Source organism: Oryctolagus cuniculus, chromosome 1, assembly GCF_964237555.1.
Source record: "Oryctolagus cuniculus chromosome 1, mOryCun1.1, whole genome shotgun sequence".
NCBI lineage: Eukaryota > Metazoa > Chordata > Mammalia > Lagomorpha > Leporidae > Oryctolagus > Oryctolagus cuniculus.
This window is the reverse complement of record NC_091432.1, coordinates 72,061,564-72,085,357: the sequence shown is the minus strand read 5'-3', so window position 1 is coordinate 72,085,357 and position 23,794 is coordinate 72,061,564. Positions and strand designations below refer to the sequence as shown.

Genomic DNA, 23,794 nt, shown 5'->3' with positions numbered 1-23,794 from the left:
CAACCTTCCATGATTCAGGGATAAGCCAGATACTTTCTTTGCAATGCAAAATGTACAATATTCTCCTGGGGTCCTACAATGTGCTCCTGGAGTCCTGTTTTATTTGTTTTGTTTTTAATGTTCTCTGATAGAGGCAAGATTAATTGCTAATTTTCACATTACCTGCCAATTAGTAGAGACTTCACTTTTTTTTCTTTCCTCTTAGTATAGCTCTTGGAAAGCATTGTTTTCAACACTATGGTATTATTACTTTTAGAGGTGAAGGACAGTAAAGCAGAAAGTAAGAAGGGAACACAGAACTAATATTGAGGGCACACTAAATAAATTTGTTTTTATGTATTATAAATTCTAATTCTCAAAATGGTCCAAGCAAGGGTACTGCTTTTACACAGAAGGATGAATATGTTTATACAAGGAGACAAAAATCTGCAAGGCTAAATACATTTTCCCTCCAGAAAAAAGTGGAATCAGCCTTGCTAATTGGATAACTGATTTCACTGTAACTCATTTCAAGGGAAATAAGGTTTTATTCTCAATAAGTGGAGGGGAGGTATATCTCTTTGTATTCTTGTCTTTTCCCTTTCATCTTCTAATTTAATTTTTAAACCAAACCTTCAACTTGGAAAGGAGAAAAGTACCCTTCCTGTTGAAATAAATAACAAATCCAGGATTTCAGCCACCTGATGTTCTTTGAAATGTCAATTTCAAGGGAGAAAATTAGTGTTGGAAAGCCTGGGACTAAATTTCAACTGTGCCTTTCTAAATTGTGCATGCAAATGGGCAATTAGACCTGCAATGGGTAATTGCATGCCTAAGTGAACCCTTCCACAAGTAGTTAACAGCCGACTTTGAAGGTTGAATTTGCAGAAGTTCTTATGAATTTCCTCTCCTGCTGAAATAACCTAAGGAACTTTTTTCTAACTTGAAAAAAGGACACCCCTCTATTCCAGCCACATTATAGCAAAATAAACAGCACTTGAGGAGATGAAAAGGAAGGGAAATTAAAGTAAAAAATAGTCACTAAAATATTGATATTTTGCATATGATGCAACAACATTTGGTCATTTAAAAATTTTAAATCATGAAAATTAAAGCAAATGTAAAATAAAATCATGAATAATCCATCTATCCATCTAGAAATACCACTGTAAACATGTTTGTCCTTATCTTTGTAATATTATTAACATGAAATAATATATATGTATATAAAAGCAGAATTATATACATTTTATATTTAATGATCCTTAATAGTGTACATCCTTCCCTAATCATTTATCATCTTCATTCTTTTTCATTTTATTTTTCAAAGTGTGGAATTGACTTCCAAATGTTTAATGTCTCTATTATTTCTTAAATTGCAGTATAAAATACATTATCATAAAAATACATTGGTCAGTGTCAATTTATATTTATTTTAACTTGGTTCACTAATTTTCTTGAAATCCCTTCCCCTTCATGCAATTCTTTTTTTTTTTTCTTATTGACCCAGTGGCTAGGCTTTTATATAATTATTAGAGACCTGTTTTTTTTTTTTTAATCTTTTTTTTTTTTTTTTTGACAGGCAGAGTGGACAGTGACAGAGAGAGAGAGAGAGAGAGAGAGAGAAAGGTCTCCCTTTTCCGTTGGTTCACCCCCCAATGGCCGCCGTGGCCAGCGCGCTGAGGACAGCGCACCACGCTGATCTGAAGCCAGGAGCCAGGTGCCTCTCCTGGTCTCCTATGCAGGTACAGGGCCCAAGGACTTGGGCCATCCTCCACTGCACTCCTGGGCAATAGCAGAGAGCTGGCCTGTAAGAAAGGCAACGAGGACAGAATCCGGCACCCGAACGGGGACTGGTACCGGTGTGCCGGTGCCGCAGGCGGAGGATTAGCCTGTTGAGCTGCGGCGCCAGCCCCCCTCATGGAATTCTAAATATTCTTCTTAAATATTTGTCCTATAAGTGAAATCTCACTGCTTTTTATTATTTAGTTTCATATTGTCAGAATCTTGTAAAAGACAATTTTCCTCTCCATCTCAGGATTTCTTTGGGTGGCCCTTGGGTCCCTTAAATAATTCTCTCTTCTTTTTTTCAAGCAATATCTATTAGTTCCTTACAAAATTACTGTACTGTAGAACTCACAACATACACAAATCTTAGTGGTCTCATATCTCTGCAATCATACTCTGCCATATAAATTAATATGATAGTGAATATATTCAAAACTTCATTGAATCATATGTTCTTCCTTTCGTATATTCATTTTTACTTAAATCCTAGATAAGAACTAAATATCCCTGGGGACTCAGAAATACTCATCAAATACTATTAGCCTTGGAGGGAAACAACTTTGCCCCCTCCTTTCCTTCTTCCCTTCCTTTTCTCGTATGAGTATGGATATCTATGTATCCTTTTAAATAGGATATGCATTTCAATATTCTCAGATGTAAACATTTAGTTCATGGCAGATAAAGTACCAGTGATAGAAATTGTAATGGCAATTTAATTCCATGAACAGTAATTAATTCCACTGCTGTGGTCACTACACCTGTTAGCAATAAGGTCTCGTGATATACAAGGACTTAACCAAAGCATGAGTGAAAATAATTAAAATCTCATGCATTTACAAATAAGACTAATTTATAACTGCCAATAATCAGCCTGAAAATCATGAGCACATTGATAAAAAACATAATTTTTAAAAATTAAGAATGTAAAGCTCCATTATTGACATTGAAAATCACAGGAAGAACAGAAGCTTGTTTCATGATGATTCAAGAGAAATGCTTAGCCTATTGTGATCATTGCTGTAGGAGTAGCAGGAATCAAAACTCTTCAGTTCTGGAATTTTAAATGAAAGTGATTGTTTCATGGCTTGCTGATCCTGCCCATATATATTAACATTTCATAAATCACTAGAGGATTATGCGCTTTGAACAGCTATATTGATAGTGAAATAATTTAACTCACTGATGTAAAATTAATGAGTATTGGCAATACACTATTAAATTGAGTTATTGTACTACATGAAAATATTTATAAATGTTTTGTCAGATTGTTGAATTGCTTATTTGTTTTGTTTTGATTTTTAACCTCGGAAGAGTTTTAAGCTTAACATTTGAACATCTAATGTAACTAATGGCATAAAAAATACAACTTAGTAAGCAGCCATTCCTGATTTTGAACAAGTATGTTTGAAAATTATTTCTCTTGGGTCTGGTGCTGTGGTATAGTTGGTAAAGCTGCCATCTGTAGTGCCAGTATTCCATATGGACACCAGTTAAAATCTGGCTGCTCCACATCCAATCCAGCTCTCTGCTATGGCCTGGGAAAGCAGTAGAATATGGCCCAACACCTTGGATCCCTGCACTCGCGTGGGAGACTCGGAGGAATATCTGCCTTCCAAACGAATAAATAAATCCTTAAAAATATGCCTCTTGAATTATTTCTGTAATATTCATTTCATCCATTTAGCCACCATGTATTGTTATTTTGATTATTTTTTGACAATCACTTTAATGAGCATTTCCTATGCAGAGAAGCAGAATATTATGAAAGCAAGCTAGGTTCTTTCAATGCCTCTGACTTTATCCCATGCCTCTCTCTTTCTAAACTGCCACTATCCAGCTATACTAGTACTAGACATTTTTCTATCCCATCCCAATACCTAGTTCTATCAATGTTCATGACTTTTATCCTGCCCTTATTTCTGCCATTATGTTTCACCAGAATGTTTTTTATTTATTGTTCCTCTACCCTGATGTCCTACTTGAAGTTCACTGTTTCTTTTCTGGCCTCCTATCTGCACACTGACCATTCTCACTACTTCCCATCAGACCATGGGGCTCCAAAGAACTAGGATATTATCTCTCTTGTTTGCCTTTGTTACTTCAGCCCCAAAGCTGAATGGCAGAGATAAATAGATCAATAAATATTATTGGATACAAGTAGATGAATGGAAAGAGAGATTAAGCAAACATACGACAAAAATGGACACATTTGGGGTTATTAGAAGATAGGGAGGAATGTGCTAAGCACAAGTGATTCTTGTAATTATGTGTAGTAATTATGTTCTGAAAGTTATCAGACACTGAATTAGCAAATACTGTGGCAATGTTCTTAAGGGAAATGGAGGTGAGATTCCTGTGAACATCTGATCATAGTTTTGTCAACAGGTTGACACATAACTTTATTTTTTGTGTCTTTATGTTTAAAGACACTAATCACTTTGCAAAGTTGATTAATTGACCCCAAGCTTATGGCAACCCCACTAACACTCTTGCTTCTGGAGGAAGGTGATCTAACACACATACTTTATCCAGAGGCTCATCATAGCCTTCTTGTATGTGGGTATTTTTTGTATTGTTTTTTAGTACTATGCTTCTTGGTCATGATAAATGAAGAAGAAGCAAAAAGTGAAACAAATGCCACTATTTAGTCTATTTAGACCAAAGAAGAAAAGTTGTTTCCAAAACAAGAGGTGAAGCGAGAAGGAAGAGGATGCTTCATTTACACAAAACTGGGAATGTGTGCATTAGATAAGTCAGACTTTTTGCTACTCTGCATACATGTATGTCTATGGATGACTGTCAAAGTGCTATGAATATTATCTTTGAAGATAAAAACTTTTATGACAATACATTTTTTCAAATATGGTATTTTTAGAAAAATGTGCTTGGTGCTAGTGTATAAAGAAAAAACAGGGACATTGATATCTTAGGTCTTACAGTATGATAAAGAGTAGGAAACAATAATCAGATAACTGTAAAACAAGAGTAAAAGCAAAATAAGGATTACAATGGAACGTTAAAGGAATTCAGAATAATTTGAGACATTTTGAGTTGAATGAATCTGCATGATGGAAGTGTCCTGTGACCTATACTTAGAATAAGCAGGACACCAAAAAGGGTTATATGAAGGAAGAAAAATATGCATTGAGTGGTGATAGCCTTGGAAGATGAGTGACTGTTTTATTGCACTTAGTACTATGGCCAGAATGTTTATGTTCCATCAAAATGCATATACTGAACCCCTAAGCCTCCCCACCTCCACCAAGGTGATGGTGTAGGAGATGAGGCCTTTGAAAGGTGATGAGATCTTAAGAGCAGAGCCCAATGGGATTAGAGCCCTTGTAAACTAGACTCCAGAGAAATCCCTGGTGCCTTCTACCATGTGAAGACAAAGTGAAACTGTGGCTATTTGGAAACCAGGAAGCAGGACTTCAGCAGAGATTAAGTCTGCTGGCATCTTGATTTTGGACTTACCAGCCTCCAGAATTGTGAGAAATAAAATGTGACTGCTTAGAACACTCTGAGTACGTGGTGGTCTTTTACTATATCAGTCAAAAGGGGTTAAAACACTTGGGAAAGTTAGTCAGAAAATGATTGTGGGCCGGTGTTGCAGCTCACTAGGCTAATCCTCCACTTTGCGATGCCATCACACTGGGTTCTAGTCCTGGTCGGGGCGCCGGATTCTGTCCCGGTTGCCCCTCTTCCAGGCCAGCTCTCTGCTGTGGCCAGGGAGTGCAGTGGAGGATGGCCCGAGTACTTGGGCCCTGCACCCCATGGGAGACCAGGATAAGTACCTGGCTCCTGCCATCAGATCAGCGCGGTGCGCCAGCCGCAGCGCGCGGTGGCCATTGGAGGTTGAACCAACGGCAAAAGAAGACCTTTCTCTCTGTCTCTCTCTCTCTCTCTCTCTCACTGTCCATTCTGCCTGTCAAAAAAATAAAATAAAAATAAAAATGATTGTAATAGGCCACCAAACCAACATGTTGCAGCAACAACATTAATTTTTAAAAATACTAACAGAGTTTAAAAAAATCATAATTCTGCTGGAGGTGGGAGAAGGGAGGCAACAGAAAAAGAAAAAACAGTGTCTTGCCCATGTAGAATAATACTAATGAAATATATTCAGGAATGTTATCCACAGTTTGAAGTAGTTTTCCATTGTTTTACAACAGATAACTGCAAAGCTACTTAACATAAATGGATTGTCTCTCATTCTCCATGTATCGGGAGCTCAGGTAGAAATGAGCTGCCCAAGGTCTCACATTCATTTCTAAAACTCAAGGTACTCTTTCTAAGATCATATGGGTGCCAGCAGACTTCGAGTTGTTAGACTGAGGAACCCATTCTCTTGCTTGCTGTCAGCCTGAGTCATGCAGCTAGATCCTGGCCACACACCACTCCCATGGACTCCCTTCTCACTTCTTTAAGGTCAACAGGAATATCATCAGTTTCAAATTTCTCTCTCTGAGCCAGGACTAAACTCTTACACAGGATTCACCTGATTAGGCCAGGTCTACAGAGAACAATCTCGTTTGATCAAGTTGAAGCCAAAAATCTTCTTACCTTCACCATAAATGTAACCTCTTCATTAGAGTTGCATTGTAGAAGCTGGCAATATAGCATAGTGGGCTAACCTCCGACTGAAGCATTAGTACCCCATATAGGTCCCAGCTAGTCATTGTCCCATCCAGCTCTGTGCCTATTGCCTGGGGAAGCAGTGGAAGATGGCCCAAGTGCTTGGTTCCCTGCACCTGCACAGGAGACCCAGAAGAGCTCCTGGCTTCCAGTCAGCTCAGCTCTGCCCATTGCAGCCATTTGGGGAGTGAACCAGCAGATGGAAGAACTTCTCTCCATCTCTCCTTCTCCCCCTCTCTCCCTCTTTCTGAATGTAGCTCTACCTCTCAAATAAATAATAAAATCTATCTTAAAAAAAAAAAAAAAAAAAAAAAAAAAAAAAAAAAAAACAAAACAGAAAGAGAATGGCATTGTACCATAATCACAGGTCCTATTCACATTCAGTGGAGGATTAATTAAAGGGCAGGGATCTTAGAGTGCTGCCTATTATAATGATTCATTGGGTTGATGTGTGTGAGACACTGCCTCCACTTTTTAAAAAACATTAATTACTGGCCTGCGCTGTGGCTCAATAGGCTAATCCTCCGCCTGCGGCACTCCAGGTTCTAGTCCCCGTTGGGGCGCTGGATTCTGTCCCGGTTGCTCCTCTTCCAGTCCAGCTCTCTGCTGTGGCCCAGGAGTGCAGTGGAGGATGGCCCAAGTGCTTGGGCCCTGCACCCCATGGGAGACCAGGAGAGGTGCCTGGCTCCTGGCTTCGTATCAGCGTGGTGCGCCAGCTGCAGTGCGCTGGCCACGGTGGCCATTGGTGGGTGAACCAACGGAAAAGAAAGACTTTTCTCTCTGTCCTTCTCTGACTGTCCACTCTGCCTGTCAAAAAAAATTAATTACTAGTCAATTTTCACTTCCCAAGTTCCACCTGTTCCATTTTTCTGTTCTTACTGATGTCAAAGTTCTGATGGAAGAAGCTTTTGTTCATGAGCTAAAATGAGGGATCTGGATTAGGGCCAAGCTGATCTTCACAAAAAGGGGATTCGAGTCCCTGAGGAAGAGGACAGTTCTTCAGTGCTGTGAGCAAAGGTGAAAGGGCAACTAGAGATGTGTTGAGATGCAGAAGGAAGAGGGAGAGGGAGGTAAATTTGGAGGACAAATAGCTTTGGAGGAAGAGAAATGTTGAAAGGTTCTTTAAGGCTGCTTTGCTTTGCATTTCACCAAATACCTTCTCACTTTTCTACCTGAATTTTGTTCTTGTTTTAGAATTGGACTTTTGTGCTGGCTTGAATTCAATGTCATTTTTGCTTTGTTGTTGTTCTTTTAAGACAGTATTTAAAACTGGCTTCAAGTGTGACTCTAGAAGAAGTTATAGCCAAGTAAGACATCGCTGGACACCATGTTTGTGTCTGTGTGTATATCTGTGTATCTGTCTCTTCTCCCTCTCCCTGCCTGCAACTTCTGCTTCAGACTTTTTCTTCATTTCTTAAGTGTTCCCGAATCTTTCTTTTTTTATTTGACAGATAGACAGTGAGAGAGAGAGAGACAGAGAGAAAGGTCTTCCTTCCATCGGTTCACCCTCCAAATGGCTGCTACGGCTGGAGCTACGCCAATCTGAAGCCAAGAGCCAGGTGCTTCTTCCTGGTCTCCCAAGCGGATGCAGGAGCCCAAGCACTTGGGCCACCCTCCCCTGCCCTCCCAGGCCACAGCAGAGAACTGGACTGGAAGAGGAGCAACTGGGACTAGAACCCAGTGCCCTTTATGGGATGCTGGCGCCACAGGAAGAGGATTAACCAAGTGAGCCACAGCGCTGGCCCCCCCAAATCTGATTTTGACAATTATCCCACCTAAAATATTCCTATAAAATCTTGCCCATGTTGAATGAAATCAAAACTACTTAACCTTTGCTTACACACCCCCCTGTTATGACATGTGGTGTCTTGCCACCTGATTATATCCAAATCCATACTTCTATCCACTCTGCTTCAACTGCATTGACCTCCCTCCACATCTGAGCTTAGCCCTGCTGTGTTGATTCAACTCAAGTTCTTTCTGCATGGCTGGACTCTTCATTTATTCCCATGCACAGATTAAATATTATCTCTCCAAAGAGGCTCCTTGATAACCCAAGTCAACATAGCCACCTGGCCACTTTCTATCAAAACACCCTATTTCAATTCTCTCACTAGCACTTATCAGAATCTGATATGTTTCTTGCTTATCTGTTTATTTTCTGTCATTTTCCCTCCCGCTCCTTCTCCTGGACAAGCCATAGGCTACTCAAGGTCAGATAACCTCTGATTACCAGTCTATCATTTATAGCCATTAATTAGGAAAGTACTTGACACAGAGCAGATGTTTTATAATTACTTGTTAATAAATGAATTCAAAAGAGAGTAGGATATATTAGGGACTCTCTGTCAATGTTTAACATAGTATATTAGAAAAAAATCATAAACATTTTGGGATCCAGTAGCGCAAAGAGGCAACTTGGTGAAGAGAAAATGGGATTGGTCTAGCTTTGACACATTGAGGTTTTAATCTTGTCTCTACTACTAAATTGCTATATGACCTTGGGTGAAGAATATTTATGAGCAGTTGGGGTGAAAAAGAAAAAATGCTGGTGAATAATTATGTAGACCAAATTTGATATATAACTATCTACTTTTATGCATGGGGAAACTAAAGTTCAATAAGATTAAGTAATTCATGATTTTTTTGTGAAAGAGTTGAGGTTTGAAACCATCTGTGTTTAACTGTAAGGTCCCTTGTACCTCTGGTATTCAGCAATCCTGAAATGCAATTACCTTCTATACATTTCTGTGAGATAGACTGTCTTCTAATCAGCCATGTATTATTGCTTTTATTCTGAAGAGCTTTTCTAATTTGTAGAAAGGAAGATGGGCAGAAGGATGCACATTGGGTGGAAATTCTGAATATAGGAGCTTGAGCCTGAGTAGCTTTATTGTTCTTATTTTTGCTGTTTTTAAATAAAGCATTGAAAGAATAATAAGCAAAGATAATATACACAGAATTGTCTTCTCCATTATCCTTTAGGATTTATGTCTTTGAAAACAACCTAGTTTGTCTTTAAGCACTTTATTTTTTCAATCTCCTACTGTTTTTTGTGTTAAATGCTTTCTAAATGATTTGTAACATTGGTATTTAAACAACTGTTACACTACCTAATCAAATAGTTCACTCTTTTGAAACGTCACCTTTTTCTTCCAATTTCAGTATCTTTATTTAGGTGTCAAATTATGCTAGCATTGCCAATGTTAATTCAGCAGCAAGCAGTGATTATGTCACACACACCTATTTTATTCTTCTGCAATTCTGATTCAGTGAAAAACTGCCTTTCATTTATTTTACTTGCTTTGTTTCACTTCAGTTGTTGTTCTTTTAAGTTTCAGATATGAGTTGGATTAGTTATAAATTTCAAGAGCAAAGATGTTTTCTAGATGCAAAAAAAAAGTCACTGTGACATTAACAAAAGCTGTTTTGGGCTATGAGTGAATAATTCCTTAGTAAAGCCCTATTTGACTTGGAAACTTTATGTTTTTAAAGCAGATTATATTCTCTTGGAGGAAATGAAGATTGATTCTTATCACTCCAAGAAATTTGGAAGAATGTATGTGCATTTTCTGTTGGTGTCATACAGCCACAAATTCCCTTCATAATGACAATAAAATAATGCTAACACAATAACAGTGGCTAATCCTATGAATGCTATCACTGTCCTAGGTTTACATGTCAGGAAATTAAATTCAGTGAGGTCCAGTAACCTCAGCTAGTAAGGGGGTGACTCAGGGCTTTAACAATAAAACTTGAGCTTCTGAGATTTTAACCAGTATGCTTTCCATAGCCCTGCCTCCCCTGGCTTAACCATACTTTCTTCCCTGGTTCTGATATGGCCTCCATGATGTTTTCTTCTTTAATTCAAGAAATATGTACTAGGCGTGTAGAACAAAGTAGTAGATGTAAAGTTATCTTTTTTTAAGATTTATTTATCTATTTGAGAGGTAGAGTTACAGAGGGAGAGACAGAAAGACCTTCCATCTGCTGATTCATTCTCCAAATGGCCAGAGCTGAGCCAATCAAGAGCCAGAAACTTCTTCCACGTCTCCCATGTAGATGCAGAGGAAGAAGCCCTAGGGCCATCTTCTACTTTTCTGAGGCCATAGCAGAGACTAGACTGGAAGAGGAGCAGCAGGGACATGAACTAGCATCCATATGGGATGTTGGCACCATAGGCGGGGCTTAACCTACTCTGTGACAGCACCGCCCCCTAAGGCTATGTATCTTTAACTTACTCAAAATTTACAAGGACAGTTGGGCAAGGTGCATGTGTTAACAGCTGAACAAACTAGAAAGCTACAATTATAGTCTAGCAGTTATAAGATTGTTGGTTGGTACAGTTTAGACCATGTATTATTGAATGGGTATGTGTCGGTCAGTGAAAAGGAAAACAATTACAGCTTTCTATGTGCTGAACACTGTGCTACATAATTATGGTGATTGAGGTTTAACATAAACACCATTTATTCCTCAGGTTGTTGGTATTCTTGGTTGTGCACAGTTCTCCATGTAGTATTTAATGATCTAGATGCCTGGCATCTTGGACCTCTTCTACTTTCTATATGTGATTCTCAAAGATTTTAACAGGGCTTTGTATCTCAAGCAATAGAAATGGACAGGAGCAGTGGGGTGGGAGTAGTTATGGGGAAGACACTTTCATAGACCAGGCTGGTGAGGGGTTTGCACTTCCTTGGCTAAAACTTATTGGTATGGAAACATCACATTGCAAGTTTAAGAAATGGAATCTGGCAAGAAGCCAAGTAAATTTATGGATTAAAAAAATCAAATGTATGGATGTAATGATGCTGCTTATTTAATATCAATAGAATAATTCTTTTCTGAAGGTCTTATAAAGCAAACTTGTTAATTTTATGATGATTGCTCATCCATGAGACTACTCCTGCAGCCCCTAAAACAAAACAAAAAAAGCCATGTGTACAATATTTTTAAGATCATTATTAGCTTGTCTCCAAGAGCCTTTAACACAAAATTCTAAGTAGGTTGTGTGTGTGCCAGGTAGGGTGGGACAGGATAAATATTATTGAGCAATTGATGAGATTTATGTAGGCCATTTTTTGAGGATGAAAACAATCTGTTTATTCTGATTATACTATTGAAGCTCAGAGAAGTTATGCAAGTTGCTCAAGATCACAGAGATAGCAATTAAAAAGTCTGAACGCAAATGTAGGTCGTTCTGTGGCAAGTTCCTACTCTCACACCAAGAAGATTCTGTCACAAGGTCTCTAGATAATAGATTAAACTGTAGAAGAATACTGAATGTTTTGTTATGTGGAAATTGAACAATTATTTAATGCTTGCCTCTTAAACTAGCTCTAATATCTTACCTTAGATCCTTAAGCAATTTGTTAAAAGTCTTAATTAGTCAATGTACAGTAGCACATGGATCTCTGATAAAACAGTCCTCAAAATTTAACTTACAATGAGAGCATTAAACTTTTTGAAATTGGGTTCATGGAAAATTCACAACATCATCATTCCCTCCTTTTCTCTGTACATTATTACCATTTTGATTAAGACTTCTTCATTTGACAAATGGAAAAACCTAAAACTACATGAGATATATTTGGAAACACAATATATTAAGGGAAAGAAACTATTCAAAAGTCTTAACACCCCATATGTTATTTTTTTTAGATATTCAAAGATTATAGACCACACATGGCAGAATTAGGATTGATAATTATTACCAATAAATAGTAACACTTTTCAAAATAAAGCAGAATAGATTTCTAGAATAAAGCAATAATCAGAAATATGTGATACAGTCACAAAAATGTATAAAGTGAGAATTATAGGCTATTAAGCTTTCTATTTTGATTTGCCATTTGATAACAGGGCATGGTATAATATCATATTTGGCTCTGTTCATTTTGTACGTTTTGAGGCTGGCCAAAACAGCCTTCTGCACCGAGGTATCACTTGATATGCGCAGCTAGCACAATCTCCTGGGTTTAACATGCCCTGCTCTCATGCAACAATCATTCTGAGACAGGATTGTCTCTCACTCTTAGTGCTGAGTTACTGGAGATCAGCAGGTAAATAGACTACAATAAGTGACTCCTTTTTCCAGAATGCATTTGTATCACTCAAGTATTTTTCTTTTCTTTTTTTTTTTTTTTTTTTTGACAGGCAGAGTGGATAGTGAGAGAGACAGAGAGAAAGGTCTTCCTTTGCTGTTGGTTCACCCTCCAATGGCCGCCACGGCTGGCGCGCTGTGGCCAGCCACGCTGATCCGATGGCAGGAGCCACGTGCTTATCCTGGTCTCCCATGGGGGTGCAGGGCCCAAGCACTTGTGCCATCCTCCACTGACTTCCCAGGCCACAGCAGAGAGCTGGCCTGGAAGAGGGGCAACAGGGAAAGAATCCAGCGCCCCGACCGGGACTAGAACCCAGTGTGCCGGCGCCGCTAGGTGGAGGATTAGCCTAGTGAGCTGCGGCGCAGGCCTCAAGTATTTTTCTAACCTGGGTCCATTGAGGAGTTAGAGATGAGAAAAATATCTCTTACCCTGCAGTGGAGTACAGGCATTTTCCTTCATACTCTCTACCTCAACTCTGCCCATTTTCATTCTCCTCGCTTTTTATCTATTATTTCTTTTCTGAGATAATCTCTCCAACAGTTACAGTTTTTACGTATTTGCTCTGGAGCCGAGGACATCTTCTCTAGGCATCAGTAGAATGGAAGAGATGAATATCTTCCTGTTTACCTTCTCTTCCAGGAGGGCAAGGCTTTAGTAAGTCACCATCATGTTTCTCATGCAGAATCTCTCAAGCCTAGAAATTAGTGAACACCCCTCCCAGTTTTGTCTGACAATATTAGTTGCCCATATTATTCTGGACTTTTTTTTTAACCCTTCAAATTCATAGATATTTTATAGTTCATTAGGCAGGATGTTGTAAGGAATGTTCCTTAGACATCATTTAAAGCTGCATTGTTAGTGATTGCTATATAAATGAGTGAATGAGTGGAACAATGAGTGACTAACACAGCTAGGATCACCACAAAACAAGAAGGACTTACCTCAGCTGGTGCTGACATTGAGGAGAGGGCCAATTCTGTGTGCAATCACTGAGAAAATTACTGCAATTTTCCAATAGCCTTAGAAAGACAGGCTCATTCCTGACCAGAATAATAATATAAATGCCAACATCTTCCAAAACAAAAGACATCACTGTAGTTCCTACTGTAAACACATTGTTTATCTCAACATACTCCTGTTGATAGCCTGGCATCAGAAATAATCATTTCATAATAATCCTTTCAAGCTATAAGAGGACAAGCATTAAAAATGAATGTTTCACAGATGATAAACACAGATGCAGGCAGCAGTTAATATTTTAATTAAAAAAATCTTTCCTTTTAAATACAAGCCTCTAGCAGATTGCTCAGAGATCCCATCACTGGAAATGTAAGACAAAAAAAAAAAAAAAAAAAAAAAAACGCTACGTAGTACTGCTATTTCAGTAACAGATGAAAAGTAGCAAATGTAATACAAGATTCCAACTAGCTGCATAAGGACTGGGACCATTTTAAAATCTAATAGAAGACAAAGGCAGTTCAGACAGACTAATGTAGCCTAATGATGGCTTTGATGAGCCTTTGTCTCTCATCTCTTTGTGCACAGTAAAATATGAAGAATTAAAAAAGTGAAAAATAAATAATTATCTGTATATGTCACTAATGAGTGAGGGGAACTGGAAAGACAAAGGATGACTTTCTGCAGTTTTGATGGGCCTTTATCAGATATGTCTGAATGAATTACAAAACATGAGACATGACAAAGAGTAAGAGTGGAGAAAAAGGGAGAAGACAAGTTTGATCTGTGAAGAGTACCACATTCAACTTTTTGTGAGGGGGTGTGTGTTGGAAGACAGAAATGACTATCCTGTGGTTTCCATGTAAATAATCAGACAATCAAGTATCTGTCATGAATGTCCCAGGAGAATCGCTGTATGTTGGACATGCATTAGACCCAAAATCTTCTATAAAGAGGGCTCCTGGGTCTGATTCTACAGGGAAGTACTCAAGGGATTTAATCCAGAAGAGTAAGTCATAGACTCTCTGCATGCACTACCATTTCAGTTCATTCGACGAGATTAGATAGAACCATCAGTCAAATTGATCTTCAATTCAGTTAGTTTTTCTTTTAAATCTGAGCAAGTTTTAAACTCAACTGGCAATTCATCTCACTCAGGCTATCTATATGTGTGGATGTAACCAAATAAATGTTCATGCTTTTGTCTATGAAAGCATCCACCTGAATTATAACACTTTATTGTCCTATTCACTGGCTGTATGTTCTTACACTATCTAATATTTGGGGGACTCATTTTATTTATCCACAAATTATGAAAATATATATATATAGCATAATTGTTTAAAATGCAGAAAGAAAAAAATGAATGCAATTGCAAGATACCTTTCTGTTCTAGTAGAATTGAGGGTATTTTTGAATTGGTCTGCAGAAGAATAATTGGATAAAAAGTGACATTATGGTATAAAAGGGCAAGATCTTGGTTTTGCAGAAGGGAAAAAGAAAAGACAACTTCTGGTGCTGCTAACAAAGGACTTGAGAAAGAAGGTATCAATTATGAAATTTAAGCTGTTTGCTTGAGCAAAAGAAGTAGGATAATGTACAGTTTCCATGACTTATGGTATTAGTTTGAAAACACTGCAACAAACACCACAAAGGTAAACAATAAGAACTGAATTGATTCTGGAGACTCTTGAATCAAAAAAATCAAAGTACAGGTAGAGCCATGCTTTGCAAAGAAAATGCTGGTGGAGGACTTTGCCCTTTCTTTTGATGATTCCTTGGTTTGTGGCAACTCCTGTATTCAGATAGCATTCTCCACGTATGTGACTCTGTGTTCACATCTCCCCTTTTTATTAAGAAGCTAGTAATTTTGTTTTGTGAGGGCCTGTCTTACTCCAGGACAACTTCTTGACGCTTTCATATGCAATGACCCTATTGCTAAATAAGGTCATATCTTAAAGACACTGATTTTTTAGAAGGGGAGAACAAGTCAACACTCATTATTGCGGTATTGTTAGTGGATATTTTTCAATAAGAAACAAAGACATGTTCCATTCTGCAAACATGTTGATGAAGGATAAAAATAAAGAGTACATTAATAGGCCGGCGCCGCGGCTCAATAGGCCGCCGGCACACCGGGTTCTAGTCCCAGTCGGGGCGCCGGATTCTGTCCTGGTTGCCCCTCTTCCAGGCCAGCTCTCTGCTGTGGCCTGGGAAGGCAGTGGAGGATGGCCCAAGTGCTTGGGCCCTGTACCCCATGGGAGACCAGGAGAAGTACCTGGCTCCTGCCATCGGATCAGTGCAGTGTGCCAGCCGCAGCGCACCAGCCGCGGTGGCCATTGGAGGGTGAACCAACGGCAAAGGAAGACCTTTCTCTCTGTCTCTCTCTCTCACTGTCCACTCTGCCTGTAAAAATAAATAAATAAATAAATAAAGAGTTCTTTTAAGAGTACATTGATGTGGAAGAATAAGACTGGAGGGAGAGTTAATAAGGTGGTTGTGAGTATGAATTTCCTTCAGTGAGTTGATTACAGCAGTAAATATGTATCAAGCAGCTACTTTATGCTAGACTTTGACAAGTGCAAGAGGAGAACCTGACCTTTTCAGAACCTCAGTGTACAGTATGGATGTAGACAGCAAAACATAGTGATATGGCATTATAAACAGCAAGGAAACAAACAATAGGATCCCACCCAAGTTATCCACAATTTTGTTTCTTTGATTCCTAATGCTGTTGTTAAATGTTGTTTTAGTCCTTTGAAGCTTAAGAACTAACCCTTTACCACCACAGACATTGCATGCCAAGGGAATCTTCTTAAAATACCTAAAATACCTATTGAAATCTAAAAAAAAAAACTGTCATAAATGAGTGTTCTTAGATGGTACCTAAGTGGTGTCAGTGGGTAAGTTTTTATATGTAGATTACATTCCACTGTGCCCCATTGTCAAGCCCCCATCCACATGAGTATAAACAGTGAATTCCTAAAGTGTAAGATCCAGATCTATCCTTCAGCAAAGTCTTTAACTCTGAATTTACAATAGAATATGATGTGTCACAGCAACTACTATATCTTATGATTTTGATGTGTTTTCCTAAAGTTTACATACATGTGTGTATGGGTACATGTGTATATGTGTATATGTGTGTATGTACGTGTGCTTTAGAAAGTTCATGGCAAGGGGTGAACTTTTACTGCATGGTAAAGCAAACTTCATCCCACATGTGAGTACCTTGTTTTTATTCCTGGTTCCTGACTCAAACTTTCTGCTTATGCAAACCCTTGGAGGCAGTATTAATTGCTTAAGTAACTGGGTCTCTGCCACCTGCATGGGAGAACTGGATTGAGTTCCTGACCCTGGCTTCAGTTAGGCCTCGCTGAGGCTGTTGCCAGCATTTGGGAAGTGAACCAATGATTGGGAGCTCTTTTTCTTTCTCTCTTCTCTCTTCCCACCACTACTCCCACCATGTATCTCAATTGCATAAGTAAATAAGTAAATGAATATTTTGAAGTTCATGGAAAATTGAATTATTAGGTAACATGAATTCTCTATGAACTTTTCAAAGGCCCATTTTGTCTGTGTGTGTTTGGATGGGGGACCAGGAGAGTCCTCTGTGTGTGTGTGTGTTAAAATTAGACTTTCTTCTTTAGTGAACTGAAGACAAAATGTTTCAGCTAAATTTCTTTTTAAAATATTCATTTTATTTATTTGAAAGGCAGAGTTAGAGAGAAAGAGGGAGAGGAAGAGGGAGAAGGAGAGGGAGAGAGATTTTCCAACCATTGGTTCAAATGGCCCGAATAGCCACAACATCCAGGAATGGGCCAGGCCTAAGCCAGAAGCCAGGTATTTCTTCTGGGTCCCCCACGTGGGTGCAGAGACCCAGCCACTTGGGACACTTTCCATTGTCTTCCCAGGCACATGAGCAGGGAGCTGGATCAGAAGTACAGCAGCTGGGACTTGAACTGGTGCCCACAGGGGATGCTAGCATTTCAGGTATCAGCCTACCTGTCTATGCCACAATGCCAGTCCCTCAGCCAAATTTCTATGGTGCTTTGATTTAAATATAAACAAAAGCAACCTGGTTGAAAGAAAAGTAAAATACCTTTAGTATTATATGTGTGTAAATATATAAAATATACAACATATATTATGTCTTATATATATGTATATATACATATTTATGCCTCAGTTTGATTGCTCAAACCACACATGATATAGAGGAATTTTATTAATATTTCCTAGTTTTAGTTTCTTCCATGGAATGATGAAGAATATAATGCACATGCCTTTATCCCCCACAATAAAAACTAAGTGAAGTATTTTTCACTGTATCATTTCTAGCACAAAATTACCTTTTTTATTAGTACAGTGCTTTACTCCCTGCACTTCCTGCTGAACTACAACCCTTTCCTTTTCAAATAATCCCCCATCTACATGAAAGTAATTTAAAAAGCTTTTAGAAAATGAAGTTAAAAAATAAGTTTATTTGGGTGCAAACAATTTTTTAAAATTTGTGCACATGAATATGCAGCCCTACAACTTTCTTTGCCTAATTGTTAGGAAGTTTCAGCTATTATTTTCTGCTCAATTGAAATATTTTAGTCCATCATAAAAATATTTTGGAAGCAAGATGTAATTACCCAGGTTGCCCTTTGGGTTAGTGAAGCTGAAAGGCTAGCACTGAACCACCATATGGGCTGCGCATGGTGGGGACTATTGGAACTGAACATTTAAATCCATTTCTTACTGAGAACAATTAGATGAAACCATGCAATTCTTCCAGGAGGTTTGAAAATGATCACCTGTTGGACCCAGACTCTGAGTAAATTGCTTTCATTTGAATACGATTTGGAATTTGTTCAACTAATCACAGTCTGTTAATTGCATTTTGGAGGAAGAAAGAAATTGAATGAAGCAACTGGTTCTTGTTAGTTCCCAGGCAGCCAGGGATTCAGCATGTGGCTACAGCACACTACCTTGTTAATCTCAATAAAAGGCACACTTAGCACGCTGTAATAATTAAATCACCCTTTAAAAACCAACAAAGTAATTTCTGCATGGAAACATGTAATGCTACCCCATGTCCACTTTTGTATATGTATTATTTAGCCCTATTTATATTACTCATCTTCTTTATCCAAAAATTTCAAATACAACTAATATAATGTATATTAATCATCCAGGGCTTTCTTTATTGAGTTTATTTTTTCAAATAAACTTTATATATCTTTTTAAAAACAGTTTTAGGTTCATAGCACAATTTAGCAGAAAATATAGGCATTTCCTTTATGGACCTTACATCTACCCAGAATGGTGCCTTTTTTTAAATCTTATTAAGAATACAATGATAATAGCACATTCCATTGTTCTGCTAATAATTTTTTTTGAGTCTTGGGCAGTGGAAAGTGCATGATCTAGTTATGTCAAGCAGTTTTCATTCTACTTTGTCAAATTTCTAATTGAATGATCTTTATAAAAACATACCATTTTCTGTGATGGTGAGGATATGGAAAAAAGGAAACCCTTACATACTGTTGTAGAAATGTAAATTAGTACAGTCACTGTGGAAAACAGTATGGCAGCTCCTCAAAAAATTAAAAATAGAACTACTATAAAATCCAACAATCCCATTAGTGGGTATTTACCTAAGGGATATGAAGTCAGTTTGTGGAAACAGCATCTGTAGCACTTTTCTCAATAGCCATGACATGAGAATTACCTAGATGTCCATCAGCTGATGAATGTATAAAGACAATGTGGTCCATATTCACAATGGAGTACTACTGAGCCATAACAGAGGATAGAATCTCATCGTATGCAATGACATGAATGGATGTGAAGATCCATTATGTGAAATGAAAGAAACAAAGCAGATAGACAAGTTCTGTATGATGTCACTCTTATTTGGCATATAAAAATGTTGGATTTTGTGAAGATTTGAAGGTAGAAAAGTTGGTTAACAGTAAGTTAGAAGTAAGATGTTCTGGTGCTGTAATACATAGTAGGGTGACTATAAACAATGAAAAGCACTGTAATTACTCTAAAAAATACTGGAAGGGTTAAAATATACAAAAGGTAAAACAAACAGAGAGAGGGAAAAAGAAAAGAGAGAGAGAGAGAGAGGAGAGAGAGTGGTAGTGAGAAAGGTAGAAGAAGAACCAAATGTGTGGAGTGGTGGGTAGTACAGATCTTCCATCTGCTGCTTCATTCCCCAAATGGCAGCAACATGCAAAGATGGTACAAATTAAAGACAGGAGCAAGAAACTCTACCTAGATCTTTGCTGCTTTCCCAGACACATTATCAAGAAGCTGGGTCTGGAGCAGAGCAGGCAGCACTCAGATATGGAATGGTAGTATCACAAGCAGTGGCTTAACCCACTGTAGCAAAAACACCAGTCTCAAAGGATTTTGACTGTTATCATCATACAAAATATTAAATGTTTAGGGAGATCAGTATGCTTACTCTGATTTAAAATTACACACTGCAAACATGTATTGAAATGTCACAAGATCTTAAAATATGTACACTTTTATACATGAAATTTTAAAAATAAAAAAGATTTACCACTTGCATATGCTTCAGTATGAAGTGACCATTTCCTATATTCATAGTTGTAACTGAATAAAACTATAAAGCCTCACATATCACATTTAGCTTAGCATTTATCCCACCTTGAAAAGCTGTAACACAATGGTGTTGGCAGAAGCAGCAGTGGGAGTAGAACATTAGTTATTTCATAATTATTCAGTTAAATAAAATTGCATTCCATGTGGGATTTCTTTCTTCCCTCTGTGTGATCAATATTGATTAATGTTATTTACTTCTTTTGACCTTTCTGTAAACAGTGATTTTATTTAGTACTCATGAGTTGTATAAAAAGTACAAATGATTATTGCCCTAAAGTAGGTTATCACATACTTCAGGTGATGTGAATAATACACACTGCCTACAGAATAGAATTACTGCATGCTTCTTATTTTGCTTTAAATAGTATAAATACAGGACTATGTATGGCTGAGCATAGAAATCTCATAAGACATAATGTCAAGAACTGAACAAAATTAATTTGCCATTTCAAAATTAGAAGACTGTTAGAAGGCAATTTTTTCTCAGATAGTTATGAAATGTCCCAAAGTTAAGTGCTAATATATATGCTAAGTGCCTGCATGTTCTAAAGAACAGAAATGGATGATATGTGAAAACATTCCAGATAATCTGAGAAGGGCTTGATATCTCAGCTCTAACCCTGCTGAGAGATTACAAGAAATATTGCAGAAATTCTATCCTGTCCACCTCTCACACATTCCAAGATACACACAGAACAGCTAAAGTTTTATCATAAAGAAAAAGAGAAGACAATCTTTTGAATGGTTTTCAGATGACCATAAGCCAATATAATATTTTACTCAGTTCTGCAATTGTTATCTGGATTCCTAAATCCTGAAAATAAGGATGATTGAGCAGTTATATGATAGGCAAAAATGTTGTCCAGGTGTTATGCAAGGAAGAATTGGCATAGCTGATTGAACATAGCTTTGGGAAAAAATATTTTTTTTTCCAGATTGAGACTCAAGGAATTCAGCTCATTCATAAACTTGGACCATAGTCCTTTTGTATCACTAATAAAATATCTGAGGCTGAATACTTAAAGGAAAGAGGTTTGTTTAGCTCACAGTTATGCAAATTCAAGAGCCTGGCAGCAGAGTCCTTGCAAGGGCCCCCTGGTTGTATCAAAACATGGCATAGAACAGAAAGGGAAAAGCCATATGCATTAGGGGTCAACTGTGTGGGGTCAACTAAATTCATAACAGCCTACTCTTACAATAGCATTAATCCATTTATGAGGTTAGAAGTAACATAAACTAATTCCATTCTACTAGGCACCACCTCTTAAAGTTTCTACCACCTCAACAGCACCATATTAAGGGCCATATTGCATGCAAGTGAATACCTAGGACACAGACCATACCTAAAACACAGCGACTGGCTACACAACCAATAGCAAATACAGATCAGAACACAAATTGTGGTTTTTCATATAACACTATGAGCATTTTCTCGGAGTAAATATTTTCTTTTTTAAATTAATTCCTCTCTTGTGGCACACAGATTTTTTTTTTCTTTTCTGTTTTGGTATTAAAATTAAGGTATGCATGAACAATGTTATGCATAACGATTGTGCAGCATTTCTAGTTAATTCCCTTAGAGGAATTAGCAGGCCCAAGACTGTGGCCATTTTTAAAAAGATCTGAGTACATATTGCCAGCCTACTCTGTAAAATGGTTATAGTAGTTGGAGGTCTCATTAGGTTATACTAATTGGAGGTCTGTCAGAACTCTGTGAGAACCACCACACCATGGACAACATTCTGAAATATGCAGAACTGAGCATACAACTGATTCTTCCTCTTGAGAGGTTGACTTCTTTTATATCTTTATTTGCCTTTTGATTTTTCCCTTTTGACAATTACCATCCTGGATTCTATACATAAAATTATAACGTTGCTCTTAGGGTTTTCAACAAATTTCTTAGAGTTCTTTGTATATGAAGAATTAAATATCTGTTTACTAGATTTATAAAGTTTTTCTAAAGTTTGCTGCTTGCTGTTTAGATGTGTTTGCATTTCCCCAAAAATTTGACTAATTTTTTTTTCCTGAAAGGCAGAGTTACAGAAAGAGGTGGAGAGACAGAGTGAGACTGAGGTCTTTCATCAGCTGGTTCATTCCCCAAATGGCCAAATTGGCCGGGGCTTGGCCAGGCTGGATCGAGGAGCCTGGAGCTTGTTTTGGGTCTCCCCAATATGTGCAGGGACCCAAGGTCTTGGGCCATTTTCCACTCTTTCCCTGGCCAAAGCAGAGAACTGGATCAAAAGTAGAGCAGCAGGAACTTGAACTGGCGCCCAGATAGGATGCCAGCACAGTAGGCAGTGGCTTTACCTACTATGCCATAGCACCAACACAGAAAGCTATGTATTTTGAGACACAAAAGGGTAAGATGCATCATTTTTAAAACTTACTGGTGAAACATGCTTATTTCACATCTTATGTATTCTTTATTTTTTAAGATTTTTACTTAATTATTTGAAAGATGGAGTTACACAGATAGAGGAAGAAACAGAAAAGAGAGAGAGGGAGGGAGGGATCTTCTTTGGTTGGTTCACTCCCCAGATGGCCATGAGCTCCAGATCTCCCACGAGGGGGCAGGTATCCTAGCACTTGGGCCATCCTCTGCTGCTTTTCTAGGCGCATTAGTAGGAAGCTGGATCAGAAGTGGAGCAGCTGAGTCTCCAACAAGTGTCCATATGGGATGCGGGCATTACAAGCAGTGGCTTTACCTGCTATTCCACAAAACTGACCTGGACATCTCATTTACTGTTGATTAAAACAGGTTTTTTGTCAACTGAACAAAAGCCAAACTTTAAAAATATTATTACCTAATACATATTCCTGAGAAATATAATCAAATTTACCATGTATTCACTTAACTACTTTTGGAGGATAATGGGAACTTGTTTATGAAGTGATTTGTGATTATGTCAGATAATTATGGACATTTGAGCTCTAAAAGATGAGAAGCTAGACATGTTTATTTCCTAGAATCATTACTAAAATCATTTCCTGAAATTATTTTTAACATTCCCTGTTCTTATTTTCTTTTCTAGACTGTTAAAATCTTTTTGAAAATTAGTATTTTCTTTTGTTCCTTTCTCCAACTTAGTAACAAGCAATTCCTAAGAATTCAATTTTAATGTATAAGACCCTTAAAAAACAAAATTAAAAATCTTCTTTGGTAGCAGATTTTTTTTTTAAGAATAAAAGCTTACAATAGCTTTCATGTCAGTACTTTTTTAAAAGCTAAGTGGCTTTAAAAATAATCTTCCTCATTGGATTCTCAATAACTATACAAAAAAAATAACCTAGCAAAAATGCAAAAAAAAAAAGTTAAGAGGTTGAATGCTCTCGACAGCTGCATTGAATGATATACTACATTTCAGAGAAAGCCATGAATAATGAAAGACTCTTCTGAAATGATTACAGAGGTGAAGGTCTGTGCCCTTTAAAATTATTCTCAGTGTGTTTATCAGTCCTGGCTGTCTCTGTTGATTATCTAGTGCTCCTATTGCCACAATTGAAATGATGGTAATAATGACATAATGACTTTAAAGGAAAGAAGTGACTTGGAAGTTGAGGGCTCATGACTTCCCTTATGCCCTGTTCCTTTTGTCATGACTGTACAGTCTATATCTATGACTTAGGGAGACAAAAGTTCATCTCACTTGGGTGAAATACTATTAATCCTTTGTCTTCACATAGATGACCAGAGTTACTCC

At 37.8% G+C, this 23,794-nt stretch overlaps 1 long non-coding RNA gene across 5 annotated transcripts in view; it reads right to left on the bottom strand.

Annotated features, from left to right (window-relative positions):
• LOC127483689 (uncharacterized) overlaps nt 1–23,794 on the bottom strand; it is a 108,789-nt gene that overhangs the window by 61,237 nt on the left and 23,758 nt on the right. The window lies entirely within an intron of this gene.